This window comes from Sciurus vulgaris (genome assembly GCF_902686455.1).
Source record: "Sciurus vulgaris genome assembly, chromosome: 5".
Taxonomy (NCBI): domain Eukaryota; kingdom Metazoa; phylum Chordata; class Mammalia; order Rodentia; family Sciuridae; genus Sciurus; species Sciurus vulgaris.
The window spans coordinates 35,624,637-35,644,181 of NC_136465.1; the positions used below are offsets into that span (position 1 = coordinate 35,624,637).

Consider the following 19,545-nt stretch of genomic DNA (forward strand, 5'->3'; position numbering starts at 1 on the left):
TATGCCCAGCTTAATTAGTTTTAATTACTATTAAATCATTGATTATTCAATTAGTCACTCTCCCAAGTTGAGTGTCCTGAGAATGTTGTACACCTGTCCTCTCTCTGACTTCCTGTAAAGGTGAGTACTCTCTCTCACTTAAGTAGTTTCCTTCGCTTCTTCAAGAGGAGGTCTTATTTTTCCTTGCCTCTTATAAATTAAGACAGAACATCTCCTGCTGGTTTAAAGAGCAGGGCTGACAAGCCAGTCCACTCCAGCCTTCTCTTGATCTCTGTCTTCCTGGACAAGTTTATCAGTCTGTCCCTGGGAAGTCTCTGAACCAAGACTTGAAGGATGCAGTTTCTTGCTTGCTCATTTCTGGGAACTCTTGGAATCATCATATCGTTATTGAGGGGACACCTTCTAAATGTTTCTCTCTGGTTTCTCTCTTTTCAGCTCTACATTTTTGGACTGTTTTTCAGATTCTCCCCCACTTTGTGAAAGCAATGTTTCCCAAGATCTCTTTGTTTTATTTTTTCTTTATTCTTTCAACAAATACAGCAAGGCATTCTTCTTGACTCTTTAAGGCCTACAAGGCTAAAAAACAAAACCTACCAGGGTTTTTAGTACATAGTATGTTAGAAATAACTCTGCTAGGAACTAGAGTCACGTACACATTTCAGACTTCTTTAATCTCTCGGCATTCCTTTCTCCTTGTTTTGAGCAACACATTATTCCTATGTCCTTTTTTTCTTCTTAAGATTTGTCCTCTAAGCTTTTTATTACTTATAGCATCATCTTAGGTTTGTTATTTTGTTCTGTTTACAGCCTAAATTTGAGTTAAATCTGATTTTGAATTCTGCTCACTTTTTGTTGGCCACCAGACATTTCTTTAAGATCTTTTCTGTTCTTCTTCCTACTTAAAATCACATTGCCATCTAAAACTGCAAAGAGGAGTTATAAACCAAACATGTTCTCTTTCACAAAGGAAATTTTTAGAAGTTTTTCAAACAAACTGCTATAACATTTTTAAAACATTATAAAATCACATGATGACTTGCATTATATATTTTTCATCATGGCAATCAAAATAATTTACCAAAGTGAGCTCAATTTTCTGTTTTTTCTTCCCACTTACCATTTCCAAAATTTTAAGCTCATTACTTTGCCTTCCTTCCCTACTTGAAATCTTACCATTGCCCTATACTTACATCAAGTTCAAACTGTCTATTTCAAAACTTTTGTAGTCCTGGATGTTTAGGGACTGCTCATATTTCTTGCCTTTCTCTTGTTCCTTCCTTACATCTAGAAATTTCTCTTTCTTTCCTTCAGTGCCTTTGATCCTGGCTTATAAACACCTACTCACCAGCAAGACAGGACAGAAGTTGAATCAACCTTAGGAAGTCTTACATTCTCTATGCTTATGTTTCCTCTTAAATACCAAACAATCTTACCTTCCTCTTCTTTCCTTGAGATTCCTTGTGAAGACATGAAGATGGATTCTTCTTCATTATTTGCCATCCTATAAGTAAACCGTGTGCTTTCTTGTTTCTTTGCCTTTGATCATTCCATGCTGACAACCTGCAATAACCCCCAGCAACTCCTTCCTGATCAAAATCCTCCCAGTCTTTCAAGGTTCAACATCAGTCCCCCTTCCTTTAGTTGTCCTTGCAACCTGAAGGGTAATTGAGTTGGCCTGCCTCTAAATTCCCACAGCGTTTATTCTCCCTAGTGTTTCCCTGGCATTTCATGCTTTCTGCATTATCTTGAGGTTATCTGTGTATCTACCTTATATTTCATAAATGTCTAAGAAAGAGGAATCAGGCTTCTAAGCCTATTGCCTGCATTGTGTATCTACAGAGTCACACCCAAAGTACATACTCAGTTAATTTCTTTCAAAAACTGATGGTCTGGGGGTAGAGCTCAGTGACAGTGATAGAGTACATGCTTAGCAAGTGCAAAGCCCTGGGTTCATTCCCCAGCACCAAAAGAGTAAATTAATTAAATGAAATTTCAACAACTGAATGAATTAATGAAGTGTCCATTGAACTAGACATGTCAGAAAATGGTGGGAGCAATCAATAAAAAAATTTAGCCCTATGCAGTCAAATATTTTTATTTTCTTAGTGGAAAATAGCTATTGGTGTACTTTGCCCATTTGTAAAAGTATTTTGTAAAGAATTTCATGTTGTGGATGTGTTTTTAAATCATTTGTAAAAGGGAGCATGAACGTATTGACTTCCATGACATACTGTTTTAATTATAATTCAGACCATTTGCGCATCCCTTATTATGGTTTCTTCTTATTTGCATTCACTTGATTTTCTTTCGTAAATGATTTATACACTTGCATAAATTGAAATTTTAAACATTAAATTTATTGCACATTGTCATTATATTTTAAAATTATTTTCATAATCTTGAGTACTTTAATATGTCATGTTCTTATACATATAATTTATGTTAAGAATTTCTTTAGCAAGGCTTATACTGTCATCTGGAGCACTTTAGAAATCAATATTATAGAATACCATAAGGAGAAAAAATATTTCTAATAGTACTCCCCTGTGTTCCCATTAATTTGTTTATTATCAAGGCCTTTATTAGGAATACAGTTACTAATGTAAGTGTGTAATAAACACAGTATAATTGAATTTTCAATATTTTGTCACCTGGGAGTAATTTTCTTACAAGACCTCTGCTCTATCTTCTGACTAATTGTCAGCAGTTCCTCAATATCACCACATCAATGTCACCCAACATTGCAAATATATCTACCTGATTGCATCATATTTAAAGATATCCAAGTCCTTGATATTTTCTTTTTACATTATTTACCTCAATTTTAAATATCATTTAAAGTGCAATAAATGTAACAAACTGACATGTTTTGAATATACAAATTCAAATGTCAGCTAAGATTTGTTTGGAGAGAAAAAAAAAAGATTTGTTTGAGAGGGATAAAGACAGTTGTGTCGCAATTCCCCAAACATGAAGCACGTGGTGGCGCTTTTCACCGCGGTGGTAGCCTTGGAATCTCTCCTTCGGGAGTTAGTATTGTTTCGAGGTCAAATTAGTATTTTAGTTCAGTGACCCTTGCCAGGATGAATCAGTTATCTTACTGATATTGTATTATGTTGAATAATATTCTAGGGTTATGTTATCAAAAATAAATGCAGACAGTAACCATTGAACATGCTCCACACAGACTGATTGAAAAATACCAAAATCTTTTATTTTGGTTAGTGCCATAGAGTCAAAATTGAACTAATCACAAAGACAAATCACAAGATATCAACCTGGAATAATTTGGGTTTATGTCTGTTGTCCAAGTGCAATCAACACTGTCTCCTTTCAGTCTTAAACATGTCTTGGTTTGGTCATTAAGTTAAATGGTCACCCAAGCGACAGCACATTTTTTGTTTAGTGCCTCCTCTGTTTCTTAGACAGCTTGCTAATGATCCATACAGTAAGATTAAAGCAATTCTGTTCCTGATCATGAATCCTACACTTGACCTTGTTTGCAAAAATTCTCAAATTCTCTTTGCTCAACAATTAATTTTTGATTTTTTACCATAAACCCATAGTCACAGTTATTTTTTTAATCCAAATATTGTAGTTGTTTGCTTGCTTATGATATACTATAAATAAAACAAGTCATGTAAGAGATGATTTTTCACAGTATGTGAAAGCAAAAGAACCTACTGATGCTGGTGTGTTATTTTAGACTTCTGTGTGTATGTTTACTTAGTAGATCACAGCAGCAATGGATGAGCTGAAGTTTCATTCTATGATCATGGAGAAAGTAGATCTCTGTATGTAAGTCAAATTCAGTAAATTTGGCAGAAATGAAAAGTTGTGATTTCAGAGGGCATGCTTAATTCAGTTCAAGCAAGTATTGATGAATGCCCATGATATTCAAAGCTCTGTGCTAGATCATGTGAAGGATACAAAGAAAAGGTGTTTCCATGGGAGAATTGAAGTTTGGAAGTGGAGTAGCTAACATTTTCTGAGTGCTGGCTCTGCAGACTTTGTGGTCAGCTTTTATTCTTTTCTTTCCACATTTAAAAACAATTGGCACTTTGTAGTTGTACATAATGATGGGATTTATTGTTACATATTTATACATGCACACAATATAACAAGATAATGTGGCTAATATTGTGGTCAGCTTTTTAAAAGCAGTAAGCTTAGGTTACTGTCATTCCTATTTTACAAATGAGGAAACTGAGGTAAAGAGATTTATCTCTTTGTCTTGCTTAGCCTCTACATGTGCCATTTTACAGACAGCTGGGATATCACAAAAAACCAAGTGTATCACCTCTCCTCATGGGTACTGCTATAGTTTCAATGCATGTTCAAAATGTTTTGTATTGGTAATTTAAACTCCAAATTTATGTTCTTGGTATTTGGAAGTGGGGCCCATGGGAAGTAATTAGGATTAGATGACATTATGAGGGTGAGACCCCCGCTATAGCACTAGTGACTTTATAATAAAAGGAACAAAGACTGGAGCTAGCATGCTTTCTCTGTCTTACCTCCTGATACCCTTTGTCAAGTTATGATGCACCAGAATCATGCTCTTGGACTCCCCAGTTTCCTGAACTGTTTGCTCAGTGATAGCGTGTCCCTGAGTTCAATATTCTGTCCTCCCCCCCAAAAAAATTACAAAAAACTTTTATTCTTTATAAATCACACAGTCTCTGGTATTTTGTTAGAGCAACAGAAAACAGACTACAACATTGATCAAATTGTGTTATGCTCGTGTACAAATATATCTCAGTGAATTCCACTATTATACAGTTATAATGCACCAATAAAAATTAAATAAAAAAAAGAAAATGGAAAAAAGGAGCTTATAAGTCTAGTAGAAAAAAAAGCCTTATACAAGTAAACCACAAAATACATAATCATAACATATATGAGGAAAAAGAAATGGCTCCCACAAGAGAAATGTCCGGGGTAAGTGAAGATCAGTTGATCAGGGAATTCTTCTCTGAAAAAGTGATGAGTTTAAAACTGAGACTTGAAAGATCAGAGAGAACATTGTGAGGCAGATGTCAGGTAAAAAGAAGAGAACTGCAAAGGTCTTAGAAGGGCAAGTGCTTGCTGGAGCACTTGAGAAATGGAAAGCCAGCCTCTGAAGGTGAATTTAGTGGTTTAGGAGAAGATTGGCATCCATTATAAAACAAGACTGGAAAGGGAAGGAAGCTGGGCTTCATAGAGATTGAACTTTAATTAAAATAATTTGAATTTCTAAAACATTATTTTGGATTCCTCTCAAAATTGCATTGGGAAGCCATGAAAAGATTTTTCCAGTTTAGTTTGTGTTTTGATCCTGAGGATTGAACCCAAGGTCTTGAATATTGATAAGAATGCAGTCTACCACTGAGTAACAGCCCCAGCCCCATGAAAATATTTTGAACATGGAGAGGTGTGATCCAACTTGCCTAGGCTGCAAGAACTAAAAATTTGAAGGACTGGAATTGAATTCGGGCCAATCTGACTTCAGAGCTTAGCTCCACATTTTAAAATAGTTTCTTCTGAGACCACAAATAACCAAGTACATGGCAGAAGGTACTGATATTAGGTACTCACTAGGCTAGAAGGGCATTTCCAATAAAGGGAAGAACATACAAATGGGGCATGGAGAAAGGGACAATTTGGGGGGAAAAGCGAGGGGTCCAAGTCTCCTGAGTATGTGCTGCCCCTAGGGAGTTGCCAGAAACTTGCACAGGTTGGTTGGAGAAAGACTGAAAAGGGTTTTCCATGCTAGACTGAGACCTATGTATATAACCCATTACTTTGTAAAGAGTCACTGAACATATCTGAGGAGGAGAATGACATAAATTAAAATATTTTTAAAAATTATATTGAGAGTGTGGAGCATAACATTTAAGGAAGGAGAGCCTGAGAGATGGAAATGTGTAGGAAGTTTGTGTAGTGGCGAGTTAGTGGTGGAGTCCAGCTCTGACCAAACTGCCTGGTCCTGTGTTCCAATTCCTCTGCTAACTAGCACTGTATCCTTAGAGAGTTTCCATTTTCTCATCTGTAAATGGGGTTAATAACTGTCCCTATTGCACAGGTTGTTGAGCAGAAAAAACTAAATGATCTATGTATTGACCAGAGTCCTTGGCAGTCAGTCAGTACATAGGGCATGTCAGCTATTTCAAAAAAGAACTAGCGCAGTCATTGCTCTAAGAGCAGGTTAAGGTTCAACTAGAGTAGAGGCACTAGCGTGGCTGTAGTCCCAGCTACTTGGGAAGCTGAGGCAGGAGGAGCCCTTGAGCCCACTTCAAGACCAGCCTGGACAACTTAGTGAGATCCTGTCTTTCAAAACAAACCAAAAAGGAAAAAAAAATAAAAAAGTACCATCATAGAGCCAAAAGGAAAGAGATGTATTCTATTAAAGAATGACATTAGACCAGGAACTCCTTGAGGAAAGCACCTGGCCACTTTGCCTTCTGTTAAACCTCTAGTAGCGAGTACAGTGTCTGGCATTGAGTACACATGCCATAAATATTTGTATTTAGATTAAGTTAATAGATTATGCATAATGAATTTATATGAGTCCTTCTATGTGTAAATTATTTGCTGATAGCATCCACATATGTTGATAGTGATATGGATCAATTTTTTTGTTTGTTTGTTTTTGTTTTTTTTATTGTAAACAAATGGGATACATGTTGTTTCTCTGTTTGTACATGGCGTAAAGGCATACCATTTGTGTAATCATAAATTTACATACAGTAATGTTGTTTGATTCATTCTGTTATTTTTTCCCTTCCCCCCACCCCTCCCACCCCTCTTTACCCTCTATACAGTACTTTCTTCCTCCATACTTGCCCCCCTCCCTAACCCTAACTCTAACCCTAACATTAACCCTTCCCTCCCCCCCTTTATGTGTCATCCTCCACTTATTAGCGATATCATTCGTCCTTTGTCTTTTTGAAATTGGCTTATCTCACTTAGCATGATATTCTCCAATTTCATCCATTTGCCTGCAAACGCCATAATTTTGTCATTCTTTATGGCTGAGTAATATTCCATTGTGTATATATACCACAGTTTCTTTATCCACTCATCAATTGAAGGGCATCTAGGTTGGTTCCATAGTCTGGCTATTGTGAATTGAGCAGCTATGAACATTGATGTGGCTGTATCTCTGTAGTATGCTGATTTTAAGTCCTTTGGGTATAGGCCAAGGAGTGGGATAGCTGGGTCAAATGGAGGGTCCATTCCAAGTTTTCTAAGGAATCTCCACACTGCTTTCCAGAGTGGCTGCACTAATTTGCAACCCCACCAGCAATGTATGAGTGTACCTTTCTCCCCACATCCTCGCCAACACCTGTTGCTTGTATTTTTGATAATCGCCATTCTAATTGGGGTGAGATGGAATCTTAGGGTGGTTTTGATTTGCATTTCTCTTATTACTAGAGATGTTGAACATTTTTTCATATGTTTATTGATTGCTTGTACATCTTCTTCTGTGAAGTGTCTGTTCATTTTCTTAGCCCATTTGTCGATTGGATTATTTGTATTGTTGGTGTAGAGTTTTTTGAGTTCTTTATAGATTCTGGAGATTAGTGCTCTATCTGAAGTATGATTGGCAAAGATATTCTCCCACTCTGTAGGCTCTTTCTTCACATTACTGATAGTTTCCTTTGCTGAGAGAAAGCTTTTTAGTTTGAATCTATCCCAGTTATTGATTCTTGCTTTTATTTCTTGTGCTATGGGAGTCCTGTTGAGGAAGTCTGGTCCTAGCCCGACATGTTGAAGATCGGGACCTACTTTTTCTTCTATAATCTGCAGAGTCTCTGGTCTGATTCCAAGGTCCTTAATCCATTTTGAGTTGAGTTTTGTGCAGGTGAGAGATATGGGTTTAGTTTCATTCTGTTGCATATGGATTTCCAGTTCTCCCAGCACCATTTGTTGAAGAGGCTATCTTTTCTCCATTGCATATTTTTGGCGCCTTTGTCTAGTATTAGAAAGTTGTATTTATTTGGGTTTGTGTCTGTGTCCTCTATTCTGTACCATTGATCTACCTGTCTATTTTGGTACCAGTACCATGCCGTCTTTGTTACTATTGCTTTGTAATAAAGTTGAAGTTTGGATATTGCGATACCCCCTGCTTCATTTTTCCTGCGAAGGATTGCTTTAGCTATTCTGGGTTTCTTATTCTTCCAGATGAATTTCATGATTGCTTGCTCTATTTCTGTAAGGTACGTCATTGGGATTTTAATTGGGATTGCATTGAATCTGTATAGCACTTTTCTAGAGACATATGAATTGCCTAAATTGAATGAGGAGGACATACACAATTTAAATAGAACAATTTCAAGTAATGAAGTAGAAGAGGTCATCAAAAGCCTACCAACAAAGAAAAGTCCAGGACCAGATGGGTTCTCAGCTGAGTTCTACAAAATCTTTAAAGAAGAGCTCATTCCAATACTTCTCAAAGTATTCCATGAAATAGAAGAGGAGGGTACCCTCCCAAACTCATTCTATGAAACCAATATTACCCTGATACCCAAGCCAGATAGAGATAAATCGAGGAAAGAAAATTTCAGACCGATATCATTAATGAACATTGATGCAAAAATTCTCAATAAAATTTTAGCAAATCGCATACAAAAATATATTAAAAAGATAGTGCACCACGATCAAGTGGGTTTTATCCCAGGGATGCAAGGTTGGTTCAACATCCGGAAATCAATAAATGTAATTCACCATATCAATAGACTTAAAGTCAAGAATCACATGATTATTTCAATAGATGCAGAAAAAGCATTTGATAAAATACAGCACCCCTTCATGCTCAAAACACTAGAAAAAATAGGGATAGTGGGAACATTCCTTAACATTGTAAAGGCCATCTATGCTAAGCCCATGGCTAATATTATTCTAAATGGTGAAAAACTGAAAGCATTCCCCCTAAAAACTGGAACAAGACAGGGATGCCCTCTTTCACCACTGCTATTCAATATCGTTCTTGAGACTCTAGCCAGAGCAATTAGACAGACCAAGGAAATTAAAGGAATACGAATAGGAAAAGAACTCAAACTATCCCTATTTGCGGATGATATGATTATATACTTAGAGGAACCAGGAAGTTCCACCAGAAAACTGTTAGAACTCATAAGTGAATTCAGTAAAGTGGCAGGTTACAAGATCAATGCTCATAAATCCAACGCATTTTTATACATAAGTGATGAATCTTCAGAAAGAGAAATTAGGAAAACTACCCCATTCACCATAGCATCGAAAAAAATAAAATACTTGGGAATCAATCTCACAAAAGAGGTGAAAGACCTCTACAATGAGAACTACAGAACACTAAAGAAAGAAATCGAAGAAAACCTTAGAAGATGGAAAGAGCTCCCATGTTCTTGGATAGGCCGAATTAATATTGTCAAAATGGCCATACTACCCAAAGTGCTATACAGATTCAATGGACCAATTTTGATAATACCATACCAAGCATCTTGAACTACATGTCTAAAAGAAAGAACAGAAATGTTCAACATTATTTAAAATATCTCTCAACTGTGAGAATGTTTGTAGCTCACAAAGCTCAACAGTTTGCTGGAATTTTAGCTAAGGTCACATCTTGCTTTTCCATTTCAGCAAGGGGGTAATTAGTTTGCCAGTGACGCAACCAAGGTTAACCCAGGCTTTGGCTGAAGTCCCAGAGAATTTAGTTTACTCATCCTGAAACTCTCTGCCTTGCTGACCTCATATCAAACCAGCTCCTTTTAGGCTTCCAGAGTTGGAGAAGGCTGATGAGGTGGTCTGGCTTATGGGATGAGCAACTGCCTTCATTACCTCTGTGCCAGCAGAGGGCTAATGTTGACCAAAAGTCTTGATCCTTTACATTCATGTAGCTTTCCAGAGGAAGGTGTGAGCCTTGACCAGGGACAGGATCAGACAGCTGAAAGAGGGCCCAGCCCTGTGTGCAGCAGAAGACTGAGAGCAGGTGCTTTTGACAGCTAGAAAAGAATTGGTCTGGGAATCCCCCTGACAGAGGGAAATCACAGAAATTAGAGACAGAAAAAAACCTATTAGTCAATTCCCTTGCCAAAGACAAATTGATCCCTAGTGTGTATTACTTGATCCCTGTCCACTCCAGTTATATCTCAGTCAACTTGTAAGGAGGAGGAACCATAAAAGTAGAAAAAAGGTTCAGAATACCAAGATGGTTCGTGTATTGGAATGAAGAAAGATCAGTAACTGTTAAAGCAACCAGAATGATTTTTAAGAAGAATAAGAACTGCAGACTTCTTCTTCTGAATTAAGATTTGAATAGAGGTAGGAAACTCCTGCGGTTTTTTGTTTGTTTTTGGAATGCTGGGGATAGAACCCAGGGCCTTACTGCATATTGGTAGGCAAGTGCTCTACCAATGAGCTACCCTCCCAGCCCTGTGTGTGTTCTTAATGAAGAGCTGGGTATTATTTATCCAAGAAGAAATGGTCTTGTTCCTCTCGCTCTTTCTCTCTCTCTCTCAGCTAGGAAGTAAAGGTATTAAGTGAATATTTTTGACATTACCAGAATTAAGAGTATTCATTCTGCATTTGGAGTAAGGATAGCAGGGTAACCTCCCAGGATAATGCTCTGATAAAATTCATTGAAGAAGTAATTATACCATAGTTTGTTAAATATGTTGATTTGATTGACTCTCTACTGCTATTAAGAGAACAAAAGAAAGTGGTGTGGTGGCACACTCGTGTAATCCCAGCTATCCAGAGGCTGATGCAGGAGGATCACAAATTTGAATCTAGACTGGCAACGTCACAAAACCTTGTCTCAAAATTAAAAATAAAAATGGATGGGGATGTATCTCGGTGGTAGAGCACCCCTAGGTTCAATCTGCAGTCCTACAAAACAATAAAATAAAAAAATAAGAATATAAACAATTTTGTTGCTTAAGATAATATTGAGATGCGATTAGATAATGAGGTCTGAATTAATTCTTATTTGCTTAGACCATTTATTCATCATTTATAAGCAGAAAAATTGAGCTAATTCTCAAAGAAACTATACATTAGTAATTCCTCTTGATTTAAATCACATTAAACTAGATGGCCGATCTATTAAACTGACTTTGATTATCTGATATCTTTTTACTACTTCATGTTTTTTGCATATTTTCTAGTTATACTCAGGCATTTTGTTCCATATTTCACACTCAGCATAGCTCAACTCTGTCATTACCATCCATCCTCATTCTTTTTCTCATTCACACTGGGGACTTGTCCAAGAAGTGTTTAGAGAATTATGGGCCTTTGCGTCTAAGATTTTCTTCCTCTAGTACTATCTATGTTCATTTCCCAAACTCATCATCATATTGCTGACTCCTGCTACTATCTCCTTAGGTTTTAGGTCCTTGATGCTGAGGCTACTTCTCAGATTCCAGACCACTGTGTCTGTTTTATTGGCCCAATCCTTTATTCAGATCAACTCTGGGCATCAAAGGCAGACAGAAGTGGGCATGGTGGCATACACCTGTAATTACAGCTGCTTGGGAGCCTGAGGCAAGAAGATTGCAAGTTTGAGATCTGCTTGGGCAATTTAGCTAGAACTTGTTTCATAAAATAAAAAGGGCTTGAGATGTAATTTAGTGGTAAATCACTTGCCTAGCATGTGTGAGGCCCTGGGTTCAATTACAAAAAAAAAAAAAAAAAAAAAAAAACAATAACAACAAAAACAACCAAACACAAAAAACAACAAAAAAGCAGCAGTGGTTGAAGTCATTAAATCCTGGTTAATCTGGTATTTCAAAATCTCTTTTCATAAACCCATTTTCTTGATGACACTTCTGGCAGTGACTGCACCATCTTTGGGTTACTGATGCTAACAACAGGTGGCCCCTTGACTTCTGGTTTTCAGACTGAGCCTTTTATCATGCCAGTCAGCCTTGCTTTGATTCTCATCATTTCATTCCAGTTCCTTATCAGGAATCAATGGTCTGCGGCCACCTGCTTCTTGGTGTTTGTGAAAGAAAAAGGTATTTTAATGCTTGTTAAAGTGGTATGGATGCCAGGTTCAGTGGCACACGACTATAATCCCAGCAGGCTAAGGCAGGAGGATGGAGAGTTCAAAGCCAGCCTCAGCAACTTAGTGAGGCCCTAAGCCCTAAGCAACTCAGTGAGATCCTGTCTCTAAATAAAATATATTTCTTAAAAAGGACTGAGAATGTGGATCACTGGGAGAGTACCTGGGTTCAATCCCCAGTACCAAAAAAAAAAAAAAAACAAAAAAAACCCATACATATATATATATATATATATATATATATATATATATAGCTTTATTCAGGACTATTGCAATTGGCGTCAAATCTACTGCAATAGGGGAAAGAGGTGGGGCTCCAAATATAATAAAAAGTGGATGTTTATAACCAAAGAGCACATTGGGGAGCAGGGAGTGGTGGATGGAAAACAACTAAGAAAACACACCAAAGGTGTGTGTGTGGTGGGGGGCTTCTTGCTAAATTAACAGGATTGTTGCTGAAGATAGGCCAGAGACGTCTCCATCAAAGGTGGGAGATGAGGAATTTGAAGAGATATTGAGAGTGGTTGATTTTCTCTAAATTAACTTAAGCAGGATTCTTGCTACAACTGGACTGTGGAAGGTAGACTTAACAAGGTCAAGACCTAGTCAAAATCAGGACTCAGGGGACCCTGACTTGTTTGGTCACAGAGAGAGTTTTTGTCAGCATGAAAAGCAGCAGACTTGTACTAAGAGTGTTCTAAGTGCTGATTAGGGTTCTGCCAGAGGCAGGACTGTATCTGCACACACGGCATATGTTCTTGGGCTCACCCCTTCTCCCCCATACTGTTAGTGTCCTTTTGGCACAGGCCCCTGCCTTCCTCATCGGGCCTGAGAAGTCTGGCCTTCAGGCTTCAAGCAAGATGGATGCGGTGTGGGGGAAGGGAGTTGAGAAACGCCCTTGGAAGATGGCTCAATAACGAGGCTCACATCTTTCACACTCACCCTGTGAAGTAGATTTTATCAAATGGAGAAACATATACTACTCACATGTGACATTTTATTCAGAGCCAAAAATTGTAAAGGAAAGGAGTTAATGTGTTTGTACTTAGAAAAACTGGCCAAGTTTTCTTTGAAAATGTCTTGTGCAGTTCAATTTTTTTTTCTTGAAAGTATAAACTGTTCTTCATTTAGTACCGTGACTTTGAAAATTGAAGAGCAAATGCAGGTAAGGTGCCCTTGAAGAATTTGATGATGTGTGTTTACAAACAAAGAGTATAAACCAAGAAGCACATTTTTTATAGGCATTGCCCTGCCCCCAAACAATTTGTACCAAAGTAGCCCTAGAATGGGCTAGAAAATAAACAGAATAAACGGGCTGTTTTAGTTTCTTTCCATTGGCTTGTAAAAACACCACGATATTGAAATATTTTCGTTTCCTTTGCTGTAGTGCCAGCAATATAATAGATGAGAAGAGAGTGGATATTCACTCTGCTCCAGAAATACAGCTCAGCCTCCTCCTGCAATGTGAGCCTTCACTCTGCAGCCTTCCCTGTCTCTGCTATTTCCTGCTTCTTCCACCTCTAATTACTCTTCCTTTTTTCAGATTCCTTTCATGGCTCTTCTCCTTTCTTGTTCCCTTTATTCCCTCTTGCATCTCTTCCACATTTCTTTTCAACCCCCCTCTTTATTTGGCTACAAGTGCTTAAAACTAGTATTAAGTCTCGGTGCTGAATAAGCCCCATTGCCTACAAAATAGTTTTTGCAGATTTTCTTTTGACAAAGTTAGCATTCTGGCCTCAGTGCTAGGGGAATTTAAAAGCCAGATCGACAACCCCAAACAGAAGAACTTGATGATAAGTGTAGCGAACTGTTCTTCAGGTTTAGGCTTATTTTTACATGTTAGATTATGTCTTCCACTGTTGTAAGCATGAACACATCATCAGGAGACCGCCAAAGACAAGTCCTTCTGCTTGTCAAAATTAAATTCAGAATTCACCCAAACATTAAATAAGCGAATGTCGGGTTGAGAATTGCTTATAATTGTACAAGCAAGGACTCTTCAAAGGTAAATCCGGCAAAGAAAAGTTTTATTGTGTATCTTATTAACATAACAGATTACTATTACTCTATTTGACAAAAATCCATGACAATATTTGGTAGAGGCTTTTGTTAAAAGTCATTTTAAAAATAAATAAAAGTAACTGGGAAGTGAAATGAAAAACAATTGAATTTTTTATGAATTAGTATATGCTTTTCTCTGCCTCTAAGAGAAATTATTTCAAGAGGAAACTGATGTAAGTTGAGAATTTCTTAAAATTATTGACAGATGACAGATACAGTTTAAAATTTTTTGAGATAATTTTTCCATAGAACAGACAAGTTGTTATTATTCATATTATTTTCAAGGCAATATAACTAAAGTGATATCAAACTCTATTTTAAAACTTATGACCGCTTTGATTTTATATTTAGGAAAAATAATATTTACCTCAAAAATGAAAATTCTATGAAGAGTTCCATAAATTAACATTTATATTGTCATAAGCAACAAAATCTCACCGTTTATCAACTTAGAATGTAAGGAAAAGGAGGTGAATACTGTGTAACAATGAGTTACTGCTTTGGAGAAAGCCAATTATGTAGTCGATAAGAATTCACAAAAATATCATTATGCCTTTTGTTAACTTTTTAGTAGACATAGCCAAATATGATTTGAAACCCTAAGAACTGTGAATAGTAAACAACTTGTCACAAGAATAGTTTCCCTCAAAGGGCATTTTCACAAGAAAATCTGGTTTTTGTTAACATAGAAAGGATAGAAAATTTACCTTACAGTATTGTCAGAGTGTTTTTCTTTTGAAGAGCAAGAGTGATATATAAAATAGGAGTAAGTTCTGAGGGATAATAATTGCAAGAACAAACAAACAAAAACAGTAATTTAGTCTTGCTTTGGGATTTTTCTTTTCTCTATGGTTAAGCAAATATGGAAGCACGCATCTGTTTGCCCAATTGGAGAACGGGCTTTACAAATTATGAGGAGCTTATTAAGTCTTGGGAATTATAGTGCTGTCAGCCATCTGGGCTTCTTGGGTTGCTTTTTCTCTTCTGTATAGCTGTCTCTTCCCCTCCATAGCAGTTGCTTCCTCTCTAGTTGAGTTCCACCCCCATGTCCACGGAATCCAGAATCCACTTCTCACTTAATCTCCCTAACTTAACACTTTCACAGACCACTGCTATGGCCAAATCACTTTTTCGCCTGCTTCCATTATGTGATTTTCCTGAAAAACAGTCTTCCCATGATGATAACAACAATAATAACAATATAATAAGTATTTATGTAACAAATAAACACTCCCTGAGCAGTTTCTGTGCTCCAGGCTATGGTCTAGAGATGTGTTACTCATTTCATCCTTAAAGCAATCTCATGAAGTATGTTTGAACCTTAACCACATTTAATAGGTAAAGATTTGAGGCTTAAATAGGTTTGGTACTTTTCAGGAGGTTACATAGCAACTTTTCACTATTCTTTATTCTCTCACACTCTTAAATCTACAATGCCCAGCCTGACTTCCCAGCATCTACAAAGTCTACACCCATTTGATTTACATAGCAACACACTTATTGTTTTGAATGTTATTTTTTTTCTAGAACATTTAATGGGAAATTAATGTCATAGAACATCGGAAATTTGCTCTTTGTCGTATTATCATGATTTCAAGTATAAAATTTGCATCATAAATGAAATGGTATGTGAAGCTCTTTAGCCACTCCAATTTCTTGAAAACATTTATCTGTATCACAAACTTAAGGACCATTTGGAACGGGTTTGAAATCTATACCCAGAAGTTGCTGGTCCTGCAACAAGAGCAGACTGCTAACCAGCTCAGGGATGGGAAGGTGCATAGGTAAAGGTGCCTTTAAGATCTTTTGTAGCACAGCCCCTAGACGGTGTTATTGAATCTGGTCCCTTTCATAACTGAAATTTCAAACATAAATTATACTGTAACATCCCTATAGAAATGTCTGAAGTCATAAATGAAAAAGGAAGGAAGATGCTGTTCTCAATACATCCCACATCATTAACATGTCAAATCTCTTCTCCCATTTAAATGAAACTGGGACATTTTCCAACTTTTCATCCTGATTGTAAGTATCATTGCTTGTGTTGGAGAGGGAGGGAGGCACAGATGAAAGTACTAGTTTTGTGTTTCAACTAATCTGATCCCCTCAACCAGCTGCCCTTCCCACCTGCCCTACAAACTCTGCTCAGAAACTACACATTCATACAACTTATCAAAGCCAGACCCTTGTTGTAGCCATTTCAGCAAAATGAGCCAATTTAGGTTCGGTAGATAGAAAAAAGAGGTTAAGGAACCATGCCCTGGCCATAGAAATTAGACTTCAAAACGTAGCTGAAGTAATTTTAAAACCATTTTACCTGTCAGAAAAAAAATTACACATAATAACTTTAAGAATTAGTCATTTTAGCTCAGTGGACATAGCACAAAGAAATCTGAAATATATCTAACAGGGAATATGACAAAGTAGAAATTTGTTTAACAATATACACCATATAAACAAATCAACATACAATTAAGTCATTTCTTTGAAGGCACAAAGCTGTGATTTCAAGGCTACATTTCAGTAGATGATTCTTCAAAGGTCATTTTACAAAGCGGCAGATAGATCCTCTGAGGGTACCCATCGCCCACCTCCCTCAGTCTGGTTTTATGTTTCATTGACTGTATTAGCATTAAACTCTTAAAGAGTGACAGGCTGCAGTAAGGGGATCCCAGGTGGGCCGTGGGATCTGCAGGGCCAGCTGTTCCTTAGCTCAGATAATTCTTCTTTTTGAGATTTACAGATCCGTTTGCATTTGACAGACCATGGCAAGTCTTTGTACTGCCCAGTCCTGATGTTTTAAAGGAGAGCAGCTTAATAATTTATTAACTGCAACATTTCCTCTGGGCTTTATCTGTGTCATGCCGTTGAGTCACAGAACATTAGAAATATGAAGAACTTAGCAGAAGCACATTCTTGAAGAGAGCTATGGCCTTTTTGTTGTTGTTGATGCCAAGGACTCCTCTGAGAGCTCTTGTTGGTTTACCTGGTTGGAAAGCAGCAGAAAATGTTCCACTTTGTGAAGTGGGATTGCCATATCAGTTTGAGTTTGCTAACAATCTGCCCTGATCTACAAGATGGTTAGCAATGTAATGACAGTAGAATGCGGTTGCAGTATGTTTAGAGACACGTGTGAATTGTCTGTATGCTCCAGTGATGGGGCGCTACTGCACCCTCCCTCCTTTGCGGCTCCATTCATGCACCACACTACTGTTGCCATCTCTGCACCCGGCAAAAGCTTGTCCATATTTACAGACTATCTCAAAGTGACTTTTTTCTATGAAACTTTTATTGATCCTCTTCAAAATGAATATTGCTTCTGCTTTCTTTGACATATTTATAATACTTACATGTCTTGCTTTGTATGATGATTACTGTTGATTTTTGCCTGGTACTGCACTGAAATGTCATGATATCCTTGTATTATTCTGCTAATCTGAGTCCAGCACAATATCCTGCACATGAGAGATGCTTATTCATTTAATAGGATAACTATAAATTTTATGCCCATGTTTCTTATACTTTCCCAATTGTATGTAATTATTGAATGGCATTCCCAACACTGTGACACTTAGCATAGAAAGTAAAGTCCTTTTAGAGACTTTAATGTTAGATTAAAATGAAAAATAATATCTACCTTTGTAAACTGTTCCTAAATTTACAGAATATTTTCAAATATATTATTTGATTATCATGTGATGCTTGTAACCATGTCCATGATGAAGAGAAGGTGAGTTTCCTTTTGCAGAGTAGGAAGTTGAGCCCAGAGACGTTAACTTATTTGTATAAAGTTGCATATCTAGTTAACTTCTGAAGACAAAATCAAAAGCAGGTGTCCTAAGGATTCCAATAGGACTCATTTCATTTATATATTTTTTTCATCATATAGTTATTGATTGCTCATTGTTACGCCCTGAGTAGATTTAGTCAAATAAGACAGTGACTGGACTGGCCTCTGCTGTTAAGGGATACTTAACTAACTCAGATTCAACTAATGGCACTTAATGATTATTCAGCTTGAGCACCTTTTATTTAAAGGTCAATTCAAATGCACTATATATACTGTTTACTGGGTTTATAGATGGCATGTATAATGGATTAGGAGACTGTCTACATTGAAGAAATAGTTGGCTCTGCCATGTATGCAGTTGGCACTTAATAAGTGGTTACTGGCTTATTCCTCTTTGTTTTTGAACATATCCTTTTTTATATGAACTATTTCTTTCTCTAGAAAATTGACAAAAAACTTCCTCATAAAGGACAAGTGAGAGAATATGGTGTAATATTTAATTTACAACAGTTTCAGGGGCAAGCTGAACAAATTGCTCAAATGTTTTGTTCTTTAATTTTAAAAGGGATGCTCCTGAGAATGGAATCCAAATAGAGTTTTCTCTGCTTTTAAGTTAGCCTTACTTATAATTCAGCTACAAGTATTCTCAAGTTACTGATATACCAGATTGAATGGCTATTTTATCTATTATGTTCTATCTCATGCAGAAAAAAAAAATCACATTTTTAGTATAAGGGCTGTGGGATTTAAACAGTTAAGGGTAATTCTTCCTGAAGGCTGCTTTACGTTATAGCCACCTGCTCTACCGTACAGAGCTGAGGTAATTAATAAGAGGCATTAACACGTCTCGTATCACTGGGGAGAAGGGAAACTGAAATCTGTTGAACAGCTTTAACCGTGAAACAGTAAATGTTGATTCACTCGCCATCTTTCACTTTACCACCCAACTTGCAATCATTTCTGCAAGATGAAGTAAAATGAAAGCTCACACCCCAATGTAACTTTATTAGGTTTAATTACATGTAACTTGAAATATGCATTTGGCTGTATGGTACACTCTGCTACTGGTCCACCACCAGCATTTTTGGAAAAGCAGAGCCAGTGCTCAGGAGAGAGATGGGAAATAGAAATGCGGAGTTGGGAATGGCAGAGGAAGCTGTGGAGACATGAGTTATTGCCAAGGGGGAATCACTGAGAGCAGAAGAACAGAGGGTAAGCCACCAAACGTAGAGGAGTAGGTGGGGATGGGAGTAGAGAAAGAGACAGGTTGGGGATAGTAAGGAAACAGGGACAGACTAAAGAGAGTGCTTCGTTACCCAAATAAAGGGAGAAATTAATCTATTTAGGAAGTGGGTCTTCAGATTGCAGTGGGTGAGTGAGGAAGCACCGAGAAACTATCAAGAGCTGCCTTGCCTATTCTTCAGTGCGTCGTAAGGGTGAATGAGGAGAGCTATTTGAGGCACAAAATTAAAGGGATGGGAGCTAAATAAGGATAGGAATTTATTTTTTAGGGATTAGTGAGATTTGTGAGGCTCTATGTAGGCTGAAATTAAAGACCCAATGGGGAAAGAGTAAAGAATAGCAAGTGGCAGTTTGTCTTAGTGGGATAAAAGATACTATCAGAGTGCTTCCTCTTAATGAGGTCCATTTCCATCACTGTATC

General features: G+C 37.2%; 1 protein-coding gene and 1 long non-coding RNA gene across 11 annotated transcripts in view; both read left to right on the plus strand.

The window, feature by feature from the left end:
- TENM3 (teneurin transmembrane protein 3) overlaps positions 1-19,545 on the plus strand; it is a 1,088,270-nt gene that overhangs the window by 687,428 nt on the left and 381,297 nt on the right. The gene's annotated exons all lie outside the window — the stretch shown is intronic.
- On the plus strand, positions 2,373-11,324 carry LOC306662340. The gene is made up of 2 exons (XR_013764091.1): positions 2,373-6,598; positions 9,426-11,324. It is a non-coding gene; the product is annotated as an uncharacterized lncRNA (long non-coding RNA).